The sequence below is a fragment of the Hordeum vulgare genome, chromosome 3H (genome assembly GCF_904849725.1).
Source record: "Hordeum vulgare subsp. vulgare chromosome 3H, MorexV3_pseudomolecules_assembly, whole genome shotgun sequence".
NCBI classification, from domain to species: Eukaryota; Viridiplantae; Streptophyta; class Magnoliopsida; order Poales; family Poaceae; genus Hordeum; species Hordeum vulgare.
Genome location: NC_058520.1, coordinates 607,732,587 through 607,740,453, shown reverse-complemented (window position 1 = coordinate 607,740,453; position 7,867 = coordinate 607,732,587). Strand labels below are relative to the sequence as shown.

The 7,867-nt window shown below is 41.0% G+C and overlaps 2 non-coding genes across 2 annotated transcripts; both read left to right on the top strand.

Moving 5' to 3' along the window:
* Positions 1 to 5,180: 5,180 nt before the first annotated feature.
* On the top strand, positions 5,181 to 5,262 carry LOC123445790. Its single transcript, XR_006631163.1, has one exon. It is a non-coding gene; the product is annotated as a small nucleolar RNA R12 (small nucleolar RNA).
* Positions 5,263 to 5,339: 77 nt separating this feature from the next.
* On the top strand, positions 5,340 to 5,425 carry LOC123445779. Its single transcript, XR_006631155.1, has one exon. It is a non-coding gene; the product is annotated as a small nucleolar RNA SNORD24 (small nucleolar RNA).
* The last annotated feature ends 2,442 nt before the right edge of the window (positions 5,426 to 7,867 follow it).

Below are 7,867 nucleotides of genomic sequence, written 5' to 3'. Positions count from 1 at the left end.
CAGCCTGATGGTTCCTTATCCTTCGTCCACACGACCACACACACATCAAACATGCTAGCTATCAACCTCCAAATCCTACATGTCTCCTAGTACCACCACGGGTAGGAGGAGATGCTACACGCCTGGCATATAGGGAACCATATGCATTATGCAAGATCCAAGTCGATACCATTAGGACGGAGATTGCTACACCTCTAGCACCTGCCATTGCGCAACTTGTCAATAATGCGATGGCCCCTGCCCCTAAGCATGTGATGTATCATGTGTGGCATGTTTTTCAGAGCCTTGAAGTCAGCATCACCCATGAGAACACCCCCACCCCCTAAACCACCACCTCTGGTGGGCTCTGCCCGCTCGACGAGGAAACCAAGAAAAGGTGGTGGCGGGTGGGTTGGCAACAGCCCTAGTGTTCGCCCATGTCGCTCTTTGGTAAGGACCCAGGTTTGGCAAAACTAGCCTTGTTGGGGTTTCCGGTCCGAATAAATAGTTGTACATTTACAAGGTACCGCAGTGCATTCTTGGACAAATTAAAAAAGAACACCTACTCATAGTGTTACACACTAGCTGACCTACATTAGTGATTAAGTGCTCAACCATAGCATTGTGCAGTAGTGAAGCAAGGGCAACAATCAAATCCTCATGTAAAAGGAAACATATAGCACAGGAAATTCTACCATGTGCAAGTTGAGACGTAACGACTACTAACCGAAGAAATTTATATGCACTTAGATGTAGAACCCATGAAATTTAAAGTTGTATATTTAATGTTAGGACTATTCAGTAAAGCACTTGAAAAAGCTGATATAAAAATATATAATCGGTCTAATAATATACCTTATCATGCGTTGGCTATATCTTACGTAAGTCTGAACGAAGTTGTTACGGTATATCAGAAATATTATGCAAGAATCACGCCACCATGATCTATATTATACTCAAGTTAGAACCAATTGATTTCTGAGACGCATAACCAATATGTTGTATGAGTAACTAGTAGGTGATTCTTTCATACATGTAGAACGCTCACAGAGTTGAAGCTAGCCACATGAAAACATATCATAAAATAAATAGTTACTATGTTATTTAGACACATCAACATCCACGGAATCCACGTATCATGTGAAGAATTTATCATGAACTGTCACAGATAACATTTGGAAAAGGAAAATGGGTATACAGTGTAGGCATCATTTAACGTACACATGTTTATTTAAGAAATCAGCCAGATGGCTGATAAGCCAGGGTACTTGAACTTGGAGAGCTAATGGCAACCTAACAACACAAAGAAGCTCTATTGCCTTCACGGGACTTGACTGTCAGTTCAATAGCTCTTTGCAGAATATCTAGTAGGACGAAGTGCAGGGCATGCATGTTCACGTTAGGCAATCAAAAGGGTCACTAAGTAAGAGATCAGATGCTGTCTTGTAGTTCCACATGTTGTGTTTAGGCACCCTGAAGATTTGCACATTCGCATTAGCAGATTCAACGGAAGCGGCATCCCCTTCCAATTTTTCATCCATCTCAGTTTCCATGCCAGTAGAAAATATATCATCCGAGAAGACAATGTAAATGTCCCTTAGCATGTTCGCGGTTCTCAAAATGGACTTCAAGAATGAAAGTTCGCTATCACCCCCACATAAACCATAGAATACGAGTTTCTTAATGGTTGATTTCACACATTTGATGAGATCTATTTTCTTCTTCCATAATGTGCCATCACTGTCAATAGTGGTTTTGAATAGAGATTCACCATTCTACAAAGAAAAGTGTTAGCTGGGCCATATATTGCATGTCAATTGTTGTTGCAAATGATTCAAAATAAGGAAAAGTGGAAGAACATGGATGCCACATATACCTTTACATGCAATATCTGAATTCTTGGAAAACATGTTAGAAATGATAGCACCATGCTTTCTTCCTTGGAGACTCCAAACTGGAAATCAATGGCCATGATATTGATAGTCGGAACCTCCGCAGTTGGACTGGCATTTGTCCCGGCCTACAGTACAAAACTTATTAAAATACACAGAAGGTACACATGCATGCATTCCTTGTTTCCTCGGCATGAAGAGACTATGCAAAATTGCGTGTTCTTTTTTATGAATCAGGAGACAACGGAACATAAAACTAAACAACTGGGGTTAACACTTCCCCCTCAACGGCATGAAGTACCGCCTTAAACGGTTTTATTATAATGATATGAATCAAGATATATCAACATGAAAGGACCGGCACATTTGATAATAAATATTAAATGTAAATTCTTCTACCCTAAATCGCGGGAAAAAAGAATATTTTAGACAGTTGGCGGGCATATATAGATGTATTACTTAGCATAATTTTGGATAGGAGCCTTGGAAATTTTATTTAATCCATGTTATATCTCATGTTTAATAAATGGAAGCACCATTGCAGGCTGCACGTTGATCCCAGAAAAACCATCAAAAATGTCCATTAGATATTTCTATTAGTTATCTACAATCGTTGGATGAAGTATCTTAGGAAGTCATTGCCCTTTGTTCCACCTCAATATTTAAAGAAGTCATTGCCCTTTGTCCCACCTCAATATTTGTTCCTAACGGGACTCATCTATAGGCTGTGATTTCTCAAAATTAAAGGAATCGAACTAGAAAAAGAAAACACGCAGAGCCTTATGGATCTCTCTACAGGCTGGAATCTCTAAAAAAATGGGAAAAACACAAGTCACAAAAGGTTAGAAAAAGGCACGCAAAGCCTTAGGGATTCATGTATAGGCTGTGATTCCTCAAAAGGAAAAGAATTTGCAAACAAGGAAAAATGAGAAGCGATGATATTTACCACAGCCACCCCTTCATCTATTTCAAATATCATTCCCTAATCTCTCCATGGTGCTTCCGCCTAGAGGTCGTTGTTTCATCTTCCCAAGCGTCCACTTTTTGCGCCGACACTTCCTTCCATTATTTTTTGTGAATGGGACCTTTCATTAATTAAAAGGACTCATTACAATCAGTGGTGTGCAGTGCTAATAGCATCTGGACCAGTGCGTAGCCACACATCAGTATGGGGAAGGTATCGCCCCATCTGAAGTAGCTAGTGGCATACCCCTGGGTATGCTCGCGTTTCACAAGTAATATGGAATGGAACCTACCAAGACCTAGCAGGCATTGTTTCTACCGTAAGTAAGATCACACAACACACTTGCGACCCGAGATTTGATTTCCAGTTTTTTCCCACCATTGCCCGGCATACAACATAAAAAAAAGACACAACTAGCAACTACAACTTCAAAGAAATGTTTCTCTTTCTAGGTCCAGAACAGAATCTCAACTTCAGGTGACTAATTACAATATGTGTTATTTGAATGCATCAGGGTTATCTCCTCCTTAAGAGTTGTTAGACTGCTATTTGTGGTTTCCTTGCAGCTTTTAGTGTTTCTTGCTTCCCTGTAGGGCTTGTTCAAGAGGCATCTGCTATATGTTCTATGCGGAAAGCAACTTTAACGTGGGGATAATATGTGCATGCACCATGAATTCCTTGATGTTTCTTCGACGTCGTGAATTTTCAAGGGAAAGAATGGTGTTCGGTCATGAGTAAAATGTCATCAAGCATCATGATTACGTGTCAAGGACAGCAAGCATGCCGAATTCCCAAGTAAAATGTGTTCATTACGAATGTTGTTGCTCTTAATTCATGAGTTACGTGGAGAAAAAGAAAACACTTGAGAAGGCTTTAATTTGTATGCGCATCCACATTCGAGAGACTGATGTTCACAAAATAATAAGGTCAGTTTCTAGTTATATAGAGCAGTTCATGCCAAATACACATAAGAACAATAAGAGGGTAATGACTATTGTAGGTGATTTTCCTTCTCCGAGTATAAGTTGGTGTCCTCGTTTTACAATATTTGGTCAAATATTAGTCATGCTGTTATTTCTGTTCACTTGCCTGGAGTTTTAAACATATACTATTGAGAATGAGTTCTCAGATTTCACAAGTTATTACTACTCGCCATGGTTCCGAATGTATTTTGGCAATTAGATATTGCATGGAGTGCAAAATAAACTTGTAATCCACATAGAGGCATGGTAGATTTGCTTACGTATAAGCTATGTAGGTGTATAAACGGTAATGTTAGTTATTTTTTATTTGTGAGAAAACAGTTGTATGGCATTAGAATTAGGGTTACAATTATAAAAAAGTTTCCGTCTCAAAGGAAAAAAAGAATCAATTATTGTGACCACCTCTGTATATATTCAACAATAGTAACTCCTCTTCATGACTAAAATATTTAGACTAATTAGGCACACTACAAGAAATATGCTCATACATGATGTTTTTTAAGACGTCGTTGATGAATTCATCATAAATCTATGATGATTTCATCTGAGATTGTCGTAAACCGTTTGAGGGGATCAAATCTACATATAAATTACGACGATGTGAGTCAAAAACATCGTAACCACATAAGATGAGATCGTCATAACATTTACGACGATTATAAAAATGTCGTAACACTCAGAACCCTTCCCACGGATCGATGACATGGCGTCCATCCATCCATCCATCCATCTCTCCATCCCACATCCATCCATCCATCTATCTACAAGGAAAAAAATGAAAAAGAGATAACCCACCCATAGCCCAAAACCCTAGCTCACATCCCCCATCCCGTTCTTCCTCCCTCGTACCATCTCCTCGCAGCCGCCGCCGCCTCCTCCCCGTCCCCTCCCCCTCCCGATCCCCACCTCCTCCCCATACCCTACGAAGAGACGGGGGCGGTGACCGGAACGCGGCAATGGGGGCGGCGCGGCGGGGCCTGCTGCTCGACCAGTGGCGCGGGATCCAGGAGGACCAGGAGGTGTACGACGACCACGGCGACTCGTCCGCGGTCAAGCATCGCCGCCGCCGCCTCAACCAGGCCAAGGAGCAGTGGTACGGCCCTCGATTGCCCACAGGGTTCTCCGTCGCAGTGCACGTGCGCGCCGGCCTACCGCCGGGCCATCAGGCGCGCCTGCTTCGCCGCTGCCGCCGTTGTCCTCCGCGAGGTCCGCTCCCCTCTCCTCTGCACCTCATCCTCCTATTCCAATGTAGAGCCCTGGTTTCTCCGTGCTGCCTGTGCCGCTCAGATTCATCGACGCGCCCTCGCCGAGTGTTCCAATGCGGGGATTTTATTTTGTTTTTCTTTTGTTTTGGCTTGGATGGCGAGGGTGAAGAAGAAAATCATTCTGATTCCCATTGATTTGTAAAAAAAATGAGATCTCTAACCAGCTACTACTGACTCGTCATCCAATCTACCAACTGTTGGATTCACTAGTTTATTTCTTAATTGTTTTAGTGGTGCTTGTCCGTGTTTTTCATGGAGCCAGTGATGTTATCAAAATATTTGCTACTCTTGATGGGGCAACGACCCCATTTGATGATCACAACCACCAAGATCTCTGAGGCCCTTCAAATCATCTTTTATTTTTTTTTATGATTCTCTGTGCCTCAACATGGAAAGTCCTCGGATGCAGCAATTCTAAATGATGGCAACTCAGCTGCTTCGTGCTTCCCTGTGCAACGTTTGTAGCTCCCCTTGTACTGACCTGCTTCTCCATGTATTGCTGTGAAAACAATATCACTGTTGCTTCAGATTCGGTTCAGGAAACACGAGAATGCATATGATTCCAGTAACATGCGTAGAGTTTTTTACAGCTTTGCTGTGACAACAAACCCAACATCATTTCAGTACCATGTGTGGAGAATATATAAAAAAGGCAAAGAAAAGCTAAATCCGAAACTTAGGTTTTGTACAGGTAGTATAGTTTCAGGCCAATTAAGATTTCAGACCTTGGTGTGCTTCTTTTACATATAAGTCTGACGAAACAGAAGAAATATTGTTGCCATGGCTAATCAACAACAGGATGCGTGTGAGACAACCATACTGATAATCTAACTTAGTTTTTATCATGTGCTGAAACTTAAAAATCACCTAATGAGAACACCCAAGGTCATAATTCCATCCTGGCATCCTCCTTGTTTTTCGAAAAAAACTTTTGGAAAACACCTAATCTTTCATATATGTTCTTCTACTTATTTGTTTTGATTGATTCCGTTCATTGCCAATTACTGAGTATGATTTGTGTTCCTCGTGGTATATCCTGATTGGCGGCGTTCTTGCCGACATATATGTTTTTTCCTGCATTTGTGATCTGATTTTGGCGACCATGTTACTTCGAATCTAACACAGATTACTTCTATTAGACCCTTGGATTCTCTGTATGTGCACTGTTCTTTTCCTATTATGTACAGTATCTATTTGATTACTGAACAAACCATTGCTTGGATCTGGACATATGTCAGATTGAATTGGCTCACAAACAATTTTGTGAAAGGAGAATAAGCAGCTTCGACCTAGTCTCAGATCAGTCTAGGTGCCCTCTGTTCTCCAATGCCCTTGTTACTCCTAGCCCAACTGCACATTTTGAATTCGCAGATTTCAGCCTTCAGCCATGAAAAGCCTAACTGGCTCACATGCATGGGAATGTACTCTGTTTTGGAGCAACTTAAAAAGGATGCCTTCTAAAATCGTTAGTGCCCTTCTAAAGAATGCTTATTCCACTCTAAACCGAATAAAAAAATCTGACGGGACTGTCCATATATCATGCACTGAATCTGACCTGTAACATGGTCTTATTGGCCTGTAACATGGTCATCTATTATTAACCTGGATTAATCTCGTCTGCCTTGATTTAACAATGATATGCGTGTTTGTCTGTCATCAAGCATTTAGAATGGAACTAGTGAGGTATTATTTGGAAATCTAGGATAAATGCCAAGGACCTAGTTGTTATTTTGGCTCTGAATCGAATGGTTGATGTTGCGTTAGGCAAAACACCATACCAACTGGAAAAACTGCTTCGTGTTTTAGCTGATTCTCGGCAAGTTCGGTCTCTGAATTGCTAAGTGGTAGTATGGTGACTGATATTTTTGCCTGCTCTTAGTTTCTCTCAAGTCAAGTCTAGTCCAGTTAGGCTTTTTTTTACTCTTGATAGGTACTACTGATTTGGACTGGTGTTTACGTGAAATTATATGTTGGTTTCGTCAGCTGAGTGGAAATGCTTCTGTTTCTTTTTTATGCAGGTGGTACCTCAGAAACAAGACTGAGGGATTGTGTGTTAAGGAAGTACGGTGATCTGAACTTTGTTCTCCCAGGTAGATGCATGCTTTCAATTCTGTTGGATCCATTCCTTCCTTTTGATTTACTTCACTTGCAGTAGAATTCTTCCACTTTTCTCTTGTAATTTTCTGAATGAATTTGCAGTCATTCTTGCCTAGTCCACTCTGTTGGAAATATGCCCTAGAGGCAATAATAAATTAGTTATTATTATATTTCTTAGTTCATCATAATCGTTTATTATCCATGCTATAATTGTATTGATTGGAAACACAATACTTGTGTGGATACATAGACAAAACACTGTCCCTAGTAAGCCTCTAGTTGACTAGCTCGTTGATCAAAGATGGTCAAGGTTTCCTGGCCATAGGCAAGTGTTGTCACTTGATAACGGGATCACATCATTAGGAGAATCATGTGATGGACTAGACCCAAACTAATAGACGTAGCATGTTGATCGTGTCATTTTGTTGCTACTGTTTTCTGCGTGTCAAGTATTTATTCCTATGACCATGAGATCATATAACTCACTGACACCGGAGGAATGCTTTGTGTGTATCAAACGTCGCAACGTAACTGGGTGACTATAAAGATGCTCTACAGGTATCTCCGAAGGTGTTAGTTGAGTTAGTATGGATCAAGACTGGGATTTGTCACTCCGTGTGAACGGAGAGGTATCTCGGGGCCCACTTGGTAATACAACATCACACACAAGCCTTGCAAGCAATGTAA